We start from the raw sequence: 15957 nt of genomic DNA, 5'->3' as shown, positions 1-15957 counted from the left end.
CAGCCACTTTGTTCAGGCAGGCTTAAAATAGCAAAGACATGCTTAAGCCTAGCTTAAGATGGTGTCTGAACAGTGGACTTAGCATATGTTCTTGCATTTCTGGCTTGGTGATGAGATGAAGAGCAAAGAGGAAGTGCCCAGTTAGGTGAGGAGGTTATAGATAGCTATAGTGGGAATGGCTCTCAGAGTTCACTCTAGCAAACTTACAGGAAATCTCCATGAGCCTCAGCTCCTATGATGTGCCTATCTAGCAAATATTCATTGTTGGTTTGACTGCACTGTAAATACCTCACAAGGATCATGCCCACTTCCCCTCCCACTTCCCCAAATTGCTGTCTCTGCCAGCTCTGTCATCATCCCCTAACCTCTGTGCATCTTCCCAAACTTGGTACCCCTTGATAGGTGAAAGGTGTGCACTGCTAGCCACCAGCTGTACATGCACTGGTCTTCCACACAACTGGATGCTTTTATGCGGATGATGAAAAAGGTGAATTAGGTGTGATTTTGCTCCTTCCATGATTTCATGATGCTGATGATGAATATTTTAATTTATTATGTACCCTTCACCCTGGGGTTCCACAATGATAAGGATTTATGAAGAGGACTTTTAAAATGCACATCAAGCAGGGGGGCAAATCCCCACCCATCCCTTTCTGGCCTGTTGTCTAGACCCTTCATCTGACATCATCAGGAATGAGTGTTTTCCCTACATCAGCAAGAGGAATAGATGGAAGTCGCTGTAATTGCTTCGTCTCCTGCTTGATGGTTGTTGCATTCGAAGGTAAACGCTTGTTATCCGGGTTGCTACCTGGCAGGCCCAAAAACATGCAAATTAGCCATGTAGAACTTTGCCAGTGGATACACACTCAGTGGATTATGCCAATGGCTGTACACTCAATAGGGAACCAAATAACAGCCAGTCACTCAGTGGGGAACATAATAGCAGCCACTCACAGTTCCCTAGCAAAATGCACCTGTATGATACATGAACAAACATTTAAGTTACTGAGCAGTTGCACTGTTATGACTTTAAGGCTCAAGCAGATGACAAAGTTTTGTTCACACTTTTGCTAGAAAAAAAATCTAGTCTACCCTCCCTCCCCCTCACACTAATGGGGGCCCTGTCATAATATTCAGGGCTTTTGATCAAGACTTTTCAACATTACAGGTTCTGTAGCCCCACATGATCCATTTGTTATTAATTCATTTTTAACACTTCAGTATCTTCAAATTGCGCAGGGACCTCATTAGTATTGTTCTCTTTGCAGCAAAGTCCCAAATTGCCATGCAGTAGAAATCGAAATGGTCTTCTATCCAAGTATTGTCATGCAAATATTTGGTACCTTATAAAATGTTATAGTATCATTATGCAAGTCCTTATATCTTTTCTTCTGTGACCTATATGCAACATTGGTTTCCCTTTATTAATTTCTTGGATTCAGCTAAGGAACCTGTTAAATACTCCCTCGAATTGTGATTTTAAATTTTACATTGTTTGCTGCTGCTGCTGCAACTGCTACTGCTACTATAGCATGGTTTGAGATAGACAACTAATGAGCATGAAAATCCATCTGCAAGTAAAAATTTCAGCAGAGCACACCATCATGTATGATTTGGTAGAGTCCTTTGCACTTGAACCTGAGTATTTAAAGCATATATTATTACAGTGGTACCTCGGTTTAAGAACAGTCCGGTTTAAGAACGATTTGGTTTACAAACTCTGCAAAACCGGAAATAGTGTCTTGGTTTGAGAACTTTACCTTGATCTAAGAACGGAATCCGAACAGTGGAAGGGCACCGGCGGTGGGAGGCCTCATTAGGGAAAGCACACCTCGGTTTAAGAACTGTTTTGGTTTAAGAACAGACTTCCGGAATGGATTAAGTTCGTAAACTGAAGTACCACTGTATCTGCTATGGGCCATTCATATTTTCTAGATGGCCCAATTCCCAGTACCATTCAGTCTTGCTTCTGCCATATGAATTTCCTTAAGCAAGCCATTCTCTCTTAGCCTCAACCTTTACCTATTCCATCTGCAATATGGGGATAATTATACAGATCTACTCTGCAGGTTGTTGTAATATAATATAATATAATTTAATATAATATAATATAATATAATATAATATAATATAATATAATATAATAATATAATATAATATAATATAATATAATATAATATAATATAATATAATATAATATAATATAATATAATATAAAAGGTAAAGGGACCCCTGACCATTAGGTCCAGTTGTGGCCGACTCTGGGGTTGCAGCGCTCATCTCGCTTTATTGACCGAGGGAGCCAGCGTACAGCTTCCGGGTCATGTGGCCAGCATGACTAAGCCGCTTCTGGCGAACCAGAGCAGCGCATGGAAACGCTGTTTACCTTCCTGCCAGAGCAGTACCTATTTATCTACTTGCACTTTGACATGCTTTTGAACTGCTAGGTTGGCAGGAGCAGGGACTGAGCAACGGGAGCTCACCCCGTTGCGGGGATTCGAACCGCCAACCTTCTGATCAGTCCTAGGCTCTGTGGTTTAACCCACAACGCCACCCACGTCCATATAATATAATATAATATAATATAATATAATATAATATAATATAATATAATATAATATAATATATATAATATTTAATATAATATAAGTTAATGCATGTGCGGCATTTCTTATAGGATATAAATCTTGCGCTATATATTATTGTTCACATGCTGTCAAGTACAGGAGTTCCCCTCTCCCTTCCAAATTAATGAGAATTTATTACAGCATTCTCTTACAAGCACGAACAGGCAACATTCCACAAGGATATCAGTTGCCTACTCTGAGTCTACCACACTTCCACAGCAAGAAGCGTGTGAATGGAAAGTTCCTTCTCCCCTACGTCTCCATTATTTTCTGACGCACTCGGACCTCTGAGTTCAGGGGGAGGGAGGGGGTTCCCTCCCACTCTCGATTGATATATCACTCAGCTGCTCCCTCCCTTCTGGTTGCTTAGCTACTATCTCAGAGCTGGGTAGCTCCTCTCTCAACTGTGCAGCTTCTGTGTCTGCCTGTCTCTCTGCTTCCGGAAACGTTGGAAACAGGGAGGGCGAATATTCCCCCTCCTCTTCTGTAAGGAACTGATCTTGCTGCAATTGCATTCCCCAATCTTCAAATCCAGACCAGCTCCTGACACATAATCACCAATCTGTTGATGTCAAGGGGGGGGGACAGGTACAAAAGGACAATTCCTGGATGCCAAGATCCAAGTTTGGGGCAAGTAGTCAGTAGTGAGAAAACCACAGCTGCATTCCACCATTGTCAAGAAATTTACAGATGATCACACTCTTGCCCAGAGTATAGGACAGTGGAGTCATTCATGTTTTTGTGGCAGAGAGCCTGGAGCAAAGAGCACAGCACTGTCCTGGGTACAGTTACACAATTCACATCTACATTTCATAGCCTTGTCTTTGAAGTCACCATGCCAAATGCTAACACAAAACAAGGCTATCAAAAACATGGCTTTCATATCACACTTCAGTGCTCCTCAAGGGCTCAAGCCGAGAAGCCTCTTCTATACATAACGGAAAAGGATATTTAACTTATTGGGGCTGAATGATCGTTTGTGGCATGCTCCCAGAAAAAAACCGGGACACTGAAGTGTCATCTATTTTACGCTTGCTAGGAATGCCCAAGATGCACAGTTTTGCACCCTATAGTGAGATGAGTGAGGGGCAGGAGTTCGTGCATGCAAAACAGACTCAAGATGTGGGAAGTTTACACTGCATCTTCCTACAAGGTGCGCAGCATCAGAGGTCTACCAGAGGTCAGCTTCATGAGATTGGGTCCATGCAAACCAGGGGTGAGTTTTGCTTATTCTCTTTCTTCTGGTAACACTGCAAAATGAGAAATATGCATTATAATGCAATGGTCTGAATAATTCCCCAGGACATAAAAAAAAAAGTTCACGGAATAATATGAGTGCCACAAGACTCTTTGTTGTATATTCTGCACAGGTACTCCTCTCCAAATTGCTACAATGATATGGTATCACATAAAAGCACTTATTTCAGTGAGGTTGCACTGCTTCTAATTATTTCTTTAGTCATGTTAAAATATATTAATTAACAGCTGCCCTCTGTAGCTACGGTGCTTTATATAGTACAAAAGAACAGGTCCCTGCCCCCAAGGGATATTATTAGATTAAAATATTCATATGATTCTTATTAAAATGAATACCTTCCAACAATACAGAGATGAAAACGGGGACATTCTTTAAAAAAGGTCCATTCATTTAATCCACAATAGATGGATGAAGAAGGTTTTATAAGTAAACTGACCATTTCCTTTTCTTAAACTTAAGGAAAATGCAGTAGACTCTTTAATCCCATAAATGACTTAGAGATAATGTATACTTATGCAGATTTATATAATAGCTACAGATTTATATAATAGGTGGTTATTGGGGTGGTCAGGTAAAGGACAAGCAGTCCACTGGTGTTCCAAAGTAGCCTCACCACATGACCCATGTAAAATGATAGTGCCTTAGAGATCATTCATATGCATATAGATGAGGAGTGAGGAAACTGCAGCTCTCAAGATGTTGCTAAGCTATAGCTCCCACTATGCCTGACCATTTGCCATCCTGACTGGAACTGATGGGAATTAAATTCCAGCAACATGTGGAAGGCTACAAACTCTTCACCCTGAGAGATGCATCTGCCTCACATTCAGGGGATTTAGATACTAGCTGGTGTGGGTGGAGCCTGGTTTTTAAAAAGACATATTTCTTGCTATACAATATATGCACTGGTCTTTTGTCATGCTGTGATGACAGTCTAAGCCATTAGAGGGCACAAGAGGCGCAATGACTGAGCCAAGATGTGGAAGTCAGCCCTTGCAGGAATCCACATCAGAGCCTGAATGGGTCACCTTGGGAGGAGCAGGATGGGAAGGGAAAGTGCTGCCATGAGCTGCTTACAGTGGGCTCCCCTCCCTCCCTTTCTTTCCAAATTCTTGCTCTGCCAGCAAGAACATATTTGGAACAGGACATACTGATCCTTCCACTGCAATATTAGAAGGCAACGCCACGAAAAATCCATGTAGAAGATCCATCTGAATGAAGGTTCCTCCTTTGTTGCTCTCCCTACTGAAGGAGGTGTCCCGTGGCACACTGGCAAGTGACAAAACTGCAGTGCTGTCTATGCAGTTTGTTTCCTCATTCATCAAATTAGTACAGGGTGTTGTGAGGCCTGGGTTGCTTGCAGGTCTTCTGCCTCCGAAATCATTGAAGTTTCATTACTAAAAGTGGATTTTGTTGGAGGATATTACTTTGTCTTTTATTTGCTATATAAAGAGATGTTGGTGATTGGTTCAGTATGCCCCTCCCTCCTCAGCCCCACCCCCCCTGAAGATTTTGGCATGAATTTTAAAAAATCCAGATGAATGAGACCTCATGCTCCTATAATAAAAATAAATAAATAAACAGCAGTCAATTTGTTTTTGTTTTTTAAACAATGCCCCATGCTTGCCACCTGAAACAGCTACTTCAGTCTCTCTCATAGTAGGACCGGCCCTTATCCAATGTCTTGCTAAAACACTACATCCACATTATGATGTAGGGCAGCCCAGGCTGCTTAAGTCATTTTCTCACTACCACCCTGATTCCAGATTTTAATGATTCTCTGTGTTTCCTTTTTATCTCTACCTCAGATCTTAATCTACCATCTGTTCTTGTATGACACATCCAGAAAAACATGGATCAGAGCGGCATAAACAAAAGGCACAGAAAATATGCCTCTCCTGGGCAGAAATAAATAATCTGCATAGAAACCGTGCTTCACTTTTTTTAGTAAAATGGTGCAGAGAAGTTGTTTCAGCGCTTGAGTTCTGTGATGTGTTCTAATGGGAAAATCAATCATACGCATCTCATATATTTTAAGCGAGGGGAAATGCCAAGAACTGTGAAAGGAGCCGTACGCTTTGTTCTGTGAAAATTTAATAACTTGAGCAGCACTAACAACCTCTTTATGTAGATCACCAGATAAATATGAGCCATAGAAGAACAAGATGGTATGCATTGCCGCCTGTTAATCATTCTTCCCTAGCAATACTGCATTGATATTTAAGGAGACAAAAAGATTAAAAGATCAATATTTAAGGAGACAAAAAGATTAAAAGATCAAACAGGTGTCTGAGGCTGAGACAAACTTCAGCGTTGCAGTCAAATTACTAAGGAAGCAAACTACAATTATCTATTTGTGGCAAACAGGGATCTCTATAGCACAATGAGTTCAGCATCCCTTGAATTAAGTTGCATTGCATTTCTTCCAGAATCTCAGGAGACCAGTTCTAGATCTACAGGAGCTGATGCGTTGAAAATATTGTAGAGGACTCCGGGATTTACCACCTCACAAGCTATTAAGGCCATCCTTTTCTGCTGCTAACTTGTAGCCCAAATGCATAGAGGCCAAAAGGAGAGGAAAGATGAAAATGGTTCAAGACAGTCAAGCTCAGACTCTAGTCTTCGGTTTGCCAGGTAAGTTGCTGTACAATCAAATAGACTGGAAGCATATCCAGGCCAGGCAGCTGACATATCCAGCTCCAAAGATTTAGCAAGTGAGGCCATCATCAGGTCACTGTAGCCCAGAAACCAGCCCCAAGAGATTATACACTAGTATCACAACACACAACAAGGGGTTGGAAATGCTGATTTGGAGACTGCATGAGCACAGCACTCTCTGTAGGTCCCCTTAACCTGAAAAAGGCAGCTTTATGAAAACTTAGAATTGTCTTTCTCAGACACCAATCTCCTTGTGCATAAGGCTGCATACATTTAGCACTAGTGTAACAGGTTACTTTTGGGGGGGGGTGGCAAGAGATCACATGAATTCACATGAGAACGGCTGGACAAAAGCCACACACAGAGTCCATGAAAACTGGGTCCAAATCTATTAATATTTATTGACTGAGCAAAGGGACACCCTTGCTTTCACATCCTGTTTCCTGATAACGCTGTATAATTGCTGTAAATTCTTGGAAATATTGTGATGCAATTTGGTACACATTTGCAGGGCACGATTCTGTGCGACACCCAACATCCTGTATTTCAGCAAACCCAATTTTAATGGACCATAAAATGCTAATAAAAGGAGAACAATTTTAAAATGGCAGCAGAACATGCAGAATGCACACAAAAAACAGCAAAAAATAGAATCTATTTGCATGCACCCAGCATTAACTAAATGGAATATTGTCAAAGAGGTAGACAGGAAGATCAAACTGGCCTCCGTTTACTACCCTCCCTCTGTTTCTTTCCTTATGATTATTGAAAGCAGGTTGCATAGTACTTGACTACTTCATGCCTATTTAATTTCCCAGGGTGGGGTTGGGGGATCATGCTAACATGATGTCTCTGTTTTGACTTGCCTACTGGTCTGAAAACAATGTGTGAGGTGCCCTACTGGCCTCAATATGTGTCATGCCCCCAAATATTGTTTATCCTTTGCTGCCTGAAATAATTACATCCTTTCTATATGAGAATAGATTAGTGAAGATACTAGGCTACATTGTCAGGAGCATAATTGGTAGGTCTCTGATACAGCCTTATTTTGACCCTCAAACCCCTGCCAAGACATCAGTTGGGTAACCAAAGAAATAACAACCAAAAACCTACCCAAACAACCCTCCCACATGCTAAATTTCCTTAGTGGATCCTCTGTTTAAATGAATCTCATTAATAGAATGGTGAGGTTCTCATATTTGCCTGTATTAATGAACTTCATCTTTTGAGTTCTGGAATGAAGTGATGTATGTTTATTTATTGTTTGTTGCTGTTGAATTTGTAGACTTTAAAATTGCAGAAAACTGAGATTTTTTTTTAAAAAAATGATTTTTATTAAATATTTTTTAAAAGCTTCCTAATGAGGAGAATGGGGCATATGCATGTGTACTGTATGTAAATCTAAGGGTGAGGGAGAAATTTGATTCAGTTTAAAGGCAGACTTACCCAACTTGCACTTTTCGAAGTGAAAACACAGCCATTCTTCAAAATTTCCAACATCTCCAAATTTAGAAATTCATTTTGCCAGTCAAATGATATATGCAAACATGCATATGCATGGGGAAAGCATGCATTAAAATGCATATATCCATAATATACGCATATATATTGTGTTCTACTGGGTGAAATTGCTTTGCAAAAATGTTTATAATAGGTATATTTGCATACAGAAATGTATGCAAATGTATCAGGAGAAATTCATGCTAAAATTATGATGAATTTTCATGAGGATTTTTTAAAGAAAATAAAATACAAGCTGATGTGGAAATATGGAGAACTCACCTCACTCTGCCAAATTATAGGTTCAGCCCTGGATGGAATAGCTGCTGCTAGGTGAGAGGTGATGAAAATGAACAGCCAAAGGCAGCTAAGTTCTCAGCAGAGTTTCTTCTGTTTGAATATAATCAGCAGGTTTCTAGTCCTTAAGGCTGCCAGGATAAATACGAGAGTCAGAATGCAATACCACAAGGCAAAGGGGCACCTGGGTTCTAGCACTTAAGGGGTGTCGTTTCTGTGCCCTAGTTCCTTCTCCTGCCCCCATCTGAAGTAGAATAATTTAAGCAAAGTAGGTTTGATTTGCATAATTTATGATCCTGCATAATTCGGTGCAGAATCGAAGTTTTTCACTTGCAATACGCAGAGCCCTGATGATCAACCACAGTCTCAATGTGAGTTCCCATTAGGAAATGGCAACTCATTGAGGTTTCACATCAAGTTGATGGTGTGAGTTTGCCTTATGGAAATCAGTTGCCAGAATCCGACCCACTCTACCCAGTAAAAGATGGCGTCTGTGTGTCATGAGAATCAGTGCTTCTTTTCTACAAAGGCTTTGTGGTCTGGTCCTGTTTCCAGCACACTAGAAGATTAATATGGCAGGAAATCAATAACGACTGAGAGAAAATAAATTCTAAGTACTGCCAACTAACCCAGTGGAAGGCATTTATCTAGCAGGCACTTCCAAAGCAAGCAGTTTTAATGCCTGAATTTGATCACAAGGAAGCAATCCGAGTGATAGTTGCAACGGGATGCATAGGTGTTGCCGCCAGCCCTCAGTGCGTAGGATAATGGGGAGGAAACTATCCCTCTTGCTACATTGCACATCAATGTACACAAAGTGTTTGCAGTACTAAAAATGTAATGGGGGGAAACTAAAGCCATTTTCCTCTCCCCGTTGTCTCTGCCAATGAAATGGTTGCTCATTACAGCAGCCCACAAAGATTAAACCATTTTAAGCCATTTTAAATTTAGATCAACTTTTGGTGAGGGCAGCCAAGACTCATAGCAGGGTGTCCCTTGCTGCTCTGCGTAGCATCTGGCCTGAGTGTTTCTTCCAACCAACCAGCAGCCGTTTAGAGAGGGGCTTTGTGTGTGGCGGCATTGTTTTCCTGAGACATTTGCTCTACGTCCAAAAGTATGTTTCCACAGTCATTTCTGGTTTCAGCTGGGCATAGATTTGCCAGGTGTCAGGTGTAAGTCTACTGGAGGGGAACAAGAACAGGAGTGATAGCCGCTGCTTGGAGACACCTCTGGAAAAGGTGAGTAGCAGAACTTGTACTTACTAGCCCCTCTGCCTGAGCTCTTTTGGAAACCACCAGGATGTCCCTGTTTTCATTGGAGAACTGCTGGAGGGTAAGGACCTCCAAACCATCTGAAGGCCATAGGGAAGGTTTTTGTTTAGTGTTGGGCAACCCATTCAGATGGATAGGGTATAAATAGTATACAGTGGTACCTCAGGTTAAATACTTAATTCGTTCCGGAGGTCCGCACTTAACCTGAAACTGTTCTTAACCTGAAGCACCACTTTAGCTAATGGGGCCTCCTGCTGCTGCTGTGCCACCAGAGCACAATTTCTGTTCTCATCCTGAAGCAAAGTTCTTAACCTGAAGCAATATTTCTGGGTTAGCGGAGTCTGTAACCTGAAGCGTATGTAACCCGAGGTACCACTGTATTATTATTATTATTATTATTATTATTACTACTACTACTACTACTATTATTATTATTAAATAGGGCATCCGTATTTTCATTGGAGGAATGTTGGAGGGTATGTAATGACTCAGGATGTCACAACCATTCACTATTGAATGGTACATGACAAGAAGACTGGCTACTTGTGTTTTGAATAAAGTGCACCGTGTTGCTTCTTAAGAACGTTTTGGTTGTGGAGGCGTTTACATGTGTCTCAGCCAAGTCTGTCATAGTGATATATCTCAGAGGACACTTTCATATCTGCGTTCCCTGTATGGGTCTGGGACGCGCATTCCCATATTTCACTTCGCTGTATGTCACTTTGTTAAGTGAGGAAGCGGACAACCTATTGGTTTTCTTTCATTCTCTGATGCCTGGTGGCACATGCACACAACATATGTATTATTGTATCCATTTGGCAGCCTCATCGCAAGCATCTGCTGTGCAAGGCCAGAGACGGTGCATACCTGGGCCTCGATGTGATAACAGCATCAGATCGCTCTTGCCTTCACCTTCTGGAAAAGTTCAGTTCTCTACAGCAGCTTGAAGTCCAGACATGAGGCCGAGCAGGAGAAGGTAAAGGGCACAGCAAATCTAGTCAGTGTAGCAAAAGTAAAATGAAAAATTGTGTTGGCCTGACCTCCTCCAAACCTCCGTCCATTTTCCTGGAAAGCTTCCAAGACTGCAAAACAGTTACAGGACATATGAGCCCAGTGAAGTATGTGACATGAGTTGTAAAAGCGATATTAAGCTCTTTTTGATGGGTAATTTAGCAGAGGAAAGGGAGAAACAATGGAAAAGGAGATAGAACACATTTCTAGGACTGCAATTCACAATACAGTGGTACCTTGGGTTAAGTACTTAATTCGTTCAGGAGGTCCGTTCTTAACCTGAAACTGTTCTTAACCTGAAGCACCACTTTAGCTAATGGGGCTTCCTGCTGCTGCTGCTGCACCGCCGAAGCACGATTTCTGTTCTCATCCTGAAGCAAAGTTCTTAACCTGAGGTAATATTTCTGGGTTAGCAGAGTCTGTAACCTGAAGCGTATGTAACCTGAAGAGTATGTAACCCGAGCTAACACTGCACAGCAAAGAAAGGACAGAAACAAATTGAGAGAGCTGCAGGAGTAAGAGGGGAAGAAGAATCCCAATGCGGTTCAGTATTTCATAAAAGCCACTAGTCTACTGGCAATCAGAAATATAACCCTGCCATAGACACAGTGTAGAGAAGTTCCCTGCCCCCACCTGAGGGCCACATTCCCTCATGGGAAACCTTCAAGGAGCCACATGCCAGTAACGGGTGGAACCAGGGATGTGGTGGCGTCTGCACATTGGGACTGGAAGGGCAGAAAGCAGGAAAGCCAATGGTTGGTGGAGCCAGAGCCAATGACAGGGGGAGGTCATTCGCTCTAGTTTTGCCCCCATCTTCCTCCCTGCTGTGTTCTACAAGAGCAAAGCTGAGTTTAAGGAGGAGGAATTTGACAGCCGGGGGCACCCCCTGGGCTGGTTGCCATTTAGAAGGCAGGCAAGTGGGAGCTGGTTGAGGGCATCATCTCATTTGCCTTTATGGGGTGCTGAATCAGAGACAAAAGCTGAAAGGAGCAATGGAAGTGACTTTTAGCTTTGTACAACAGGTTGCATTCCAGACACACAAAAGCCCAAAGTTTCCATGGACACACACACATGTGCCACCCACTGAATCGCAATTCAAGGTTGTGTTGCATAGAGCTGGGCCAGAGAGAACCTGTGGCCTCAGGACAGCTCTGAGGGCCAGGTAGAAGAAGAAGAGGAGTTTGGATTTGATATCCCGCTTTATCACTACCCGAAGGAGTCTCAAAGCGGCTAACATTCTCCTTTCCCTTCCTCCCCTACAACAAACACTCTGTGAGGTGAGTGGAGCTGAGAGACTTCAGAGAAGTGTGACTAGCCCAAGGTCACCCAGCAGCTGCATGTGGAGGAGCGGAGACGCAAACCCAGTTCCCCAGATTACGAGTCCACTGCTCTTAACCACTACACCACACAGGCTCTCCTAGGGGGCCACATTCAGCCCATGGGCCAGAGATTTCCCACCAGCCTCTGAGGAGCACCATGTGGCCATCCGCTATTTGCCAACAAAGGCCCAAACTAGACATGATGTTTGTTACTTTGCCCTTGCATGGTTGATTTTTCTTTAACAAATAGTGTGTTGGGGGCAAGCTGGGTCAAGATTGTCTCATGCAAGGGAGGAAGCTTCTTCCCTTTCTCCATCTATGGTCCCAGTTGGAATCCCTCCACCACATCTGCTCTTTTATAACGCGAAGAAAGCTTCCATTGCATATGGTTGGACCAAAACACATTTATTTGGATGCAAAGCCCAGTCACTTCAACAGAACTTGCAAGTAAGGTCAGATCCACACTATGCAATGGGGGAAAGGGAAAGGTCAGAATGGTGGACATCTCACATTATAACCCCAACAACCTTGCATCATTTCCTCAAGCTTGCTATGAAAATCTGAGCTGCTTATTGGAGTGAAAACATATTGCACATAAAAAGTGCATGTAGGCTGAGTAAAACGCAGTGTTCATATCACCTACGGAAAGGGGAGAGAAGGTTGTAAAATTATTTAGAGAAATGTGGCCGCCGAACAGTCTGCAATTTATGCCTTGTGACTTTACTGCTTAATAACACGCAACCTATTTGTCAACAGATGCGGGAGGAAACAATCTCTCTTGCTGCATTAAAATTAATTTTGAATTGTGTATATTACGAGAACATTGTGCCGTTATTAACAACACACATTTTGAATATGTAAACAGCTCTGTGTTACCATAATTATAGGAAATGATGGAACTTCGCCTAGCACTGGAATTCACTGATGGAAGACCCTGCAGAGGGTGGTTTTCTCCCCTCCGCTTTGCCTCCGAGCGTCGCGAATCATGCATAATGTATCAATGCAGGCTGCAGCTGCTAACAGCAACCTGGCTTATGAGATATTTTGAAATTGTTTTTATTACTCACGGAAGTAGCCTTTTATCTGCTCCCCACAGGAAAAAAGAGAAAGAGAGAGAGAGAAATTGTTTAAAACATAATGGTAAATTAGCAAAATATTTTCTTCCTGGGTTTGACTCCTTGTACAGAAAAACAACACAGATCCTACTAAATGCAAACAAAGGATTTGCAGTGACTTAAGCAGTCTTTACAGTAAGCACTTGAGCAGAGAATAGGGGTGCATAGTAAAAAGACAAAACTGGAGCCGGAAGTAGACAGGGACGGCCCTACCATTAGGCAAAGTGAGGCAAGTCCTCCTGAGCCCCTTGGCCATTCCCATCTGCTGGGAAACAGAACTGTGCGTGCCACATCAGGACTGTATGTGCATCTCATGCACCCAGTAAACCAGTCTTCTGCCCTCAGGTGCATCAGAGGTTGCCGTCTCCTTTTTGGTGTTGTAATAAGATTCAACTGACAGCCCAATCAAGTTCTGTATGTGGAATTGAGTGTGTGTGCCTTGTCCTTTGCCTCAGACAGAAAAAGGTATTGGGGTGGCCCTGGAAATATTAGTAACTGGGTGGGGGGTGGGAATACCATACTGTGTGTTGGGTATTGCGTGACATTGAAATGCAAAAAGGTATGTTCTGTTTGCATAGAAATTCATTATTTTGAAATTAACGCCAAAGTTCTTTGCAAGGGCCTGTGTCCAAATCCCATGGAAGCTCACTTATTTGCCTCGTTCCCTAACTCACTTCTTAGAAAACAGAACACCTGTTTTTCTCAGTGAAATGGGGAAAACTGAGGGGTGTTTCTGTTTTCTATCATTGCTGAAGAATATATCAGTGAAGCAGAACAATGAGGAATCAGAAGGTTTGCAATCTTGGACGAAAATACACTATATATTCAATTCCAGAAACATTGCTGTGTTGCATTGTTGGTGCAGAAACAACAAAAGCATATTATGGCATACCACAGGAAATCAAGAGCTGGGAAGAGAAATTGAGGACAAAAATACATTATGCGGACAGACTTGAAAATTCTTCAGGTAGTCATGGTGGTTTCACCCGCAGGCTTTAATTAATGCGTCTCTCCCCCTGACACAGCACAATGTATATTTTTACAGGAGTAGACTTAGCGGTGTAGGATTTGTATCATCTAATTACTGCCATTCTCTTTTCTTCAAGTAAGGAAAAGGCAGCATCTCTTTGTGTGCCTTCTTGCCTCCTGCAGACTATGTCTACAACTGAGGATTTCCACACTTACAGATGAGACGGCTATATACGTATATACACATACAAAAGGGGGTGATGCCACCCTAGTCCTGGCTGCCTATAAGCTACTGGCCCCACTTTAAGGTTTTAGTATTGATATCTAAACCCCTTCACAGCCTGGGACTCAGGTATTTATCAACATACCATACACACCAGCTCCTAGGGGCCAAGGCACTTTCGCACCAGCCCCCAATATTTTTTTTCCTGAGGAATCCAGGGCCCCTCAACATTCAGAGAAGATGGCGCCTCTGCACCACACCTTGTCAAATATAATTTGTCCCCGATCTTGTGGTTAACCCAGAGGAGGTGGGGACTCTTCTTGTCGTCCCTTCTGGGGATTTGGCCCATGTGAAAGGCTTTTTCTCCTGATTCTGGAGTTCCCTTCCCCAGGAAGTCTGGGCAGTGGAACTTGCCAACAAGTAAAAACAATTTTATGCTCCCATGCTTTTGAAGTAGACCAGTAGCTACCAGTGCAGATCTCACCAGCTCTTCATTGCTTGTTCATAGGAGTCATCTACTTGTGCACAGTGTATGTAACATGTGTGAATACTAGTGAGAGCCAGTTGGTTAAAGGGTTGGACTAGGACCTGGGGGACAAGGGTTCGAACCACCACTCAGCCATGAAGCTTGCTGGGTGACCTTGGGCCAGTGACTGCCTCTTCATCTAACCTACCTCACAGAGTTGTTGTGGGAATTAAATGAGAAAGGGGAGAACCATGTATGCCACCTTGAGGTCCTTGGAGAAAAAGGCAGGATAGAAACGCAATATATAAATAAAAGTAGGGCCAATAACAAAGAATTCTCTGCCCTGCCTGTAACTTGAGACAATCGACACATACATGCTAGCACCTGCCTGGATATGTCGTTTGTTTCAGTTAAAGCGAACACATTTTTCGCTTGCTGCCATAGCTGTCAACTTACAGATTTGAAAATAAGGGACCAGCAGCCTTGAAAATAAGGGATCGGCAGCCAAAATAAGGGATCAACAATTACTTTGATAAAATACATATTCTGTTGTGTGCAAATGGCTTTAGATACCTATTAGGTCCATAAATTACCATATAGCATATATTCAACACACAAAAACAGCAACAATTTGTTGTTGACAAAGGACAGCTGGAGATAGAAAGGGCCCCATTACCTTCAGTAGCTTATTTAAGGGACATCATCAATAAGGGACAGTAGCGGGACATGGCGCTGGGATAAGGAACTGTCCTGCCAAATAAGGGACGCTTGACAGCTATGTGCTGCTAAGGCTGCTCTTGCTACAGCAAAGCTTTGTTGCCCTTCCCTCATGTAGTTGCACATGCTACTATTGTCAGGTTACAGTGACAGGAAAAGGAGAAAAAACACACGGATGTGCACACAATAGGCAAGAATGCATTTCAGGGAGAAGCTTTGTTCCACATGTTAGATTTCTGAAAGACACTTTAAAAAATACTAGGTGTGGAGAACAGCAAGCTAGCATGTATGGGGGCTGCTTCCCCCCACCCTTGCCTTCCCCATCACATCTGCCAATGCAGGTTCAGGGATAACACTCCTGAAGTGGAAAGGGAAGCAGCACTGTGTTCCTTCCTCCCCTCCGGCGAATGCCTGTACAAGCACCAAATTTATTTTAGTGCCTTTGGGGATGACAATTGATTCTGACAAGAGAGATGGGAGTAGAGCTGATCTTTGTGAAGAAAAGTAATATTTGCTGCTGCCCAGT

The 15957-nt window shown here is 42.6% G+C and overlaps 1 protein-coding gene and 1 long non-coding RNA gene across 4 annotated transcripts in view; one reads left to right on the top strand and one right to left on the bottom strand.

Moving 5' to 3' along the window:
- Window positions 1-473: 473 nt before the first annotated feature.
- TMTC4 (transmembrane O-mannosyltransferase targeting cadherins 4) overlaps window positions 474-15957 on the top strand; it is a 68286-nt gene continuing 52802 nt past the window's right edge. Inside the window, exons 1-5 of one of the 3 annotated variants that reach the window (XM_083735282.1) lie at window positions 474-781; window positions 3781-3843; window positions 6315-6519; window positions 10434-10587; window positions 13892-14023. The gene's annotated coding sequence lies outside the window, so the exon portion shown is untranslated. Of the gene's footprint in view, window positions 782-3780; window positions 3844-6314; window positions 6520-10433; window positions 10588-13811; window positions 14024-15761; window positions 15936-15957 lie in introns of those variants that run through there. The other 2 variants (XM_083735281.1, XM_083735283.1) reach the window with 2 other exon arrangements.
- Window positions 3796-10581, bottom strand: LOC310843024. Its single transcript, XR_014563468.1, has 3 exons — window positions 10479-10581; window positions 8326-8471; window positions 3796-3877 (listed from the first exon to the last, which is right to left on the bottom strand). It is a non-coding gene; the product is annotated as an uncharacterized lncRNA (long non-coding RNA).

This window comes from Podarcis gaigeae (genome assembly GCF_964106915.1).
Source record: "Podarcis gaigeae genome assembly, chromosome: 4".
In the NCBI taxonomy this organism is placed as follows: domain Eukaryota; kingdom Metazoa; phylum Chordata; class Lepidosauria; order Squamata; family Lacertidae; genus Podarcis; species Podarcis gaigeae.
Note: the sequence above shows the minus strand (reverse complement) of the source record. Positions and strands in the feature narration are given on the sequence as shown.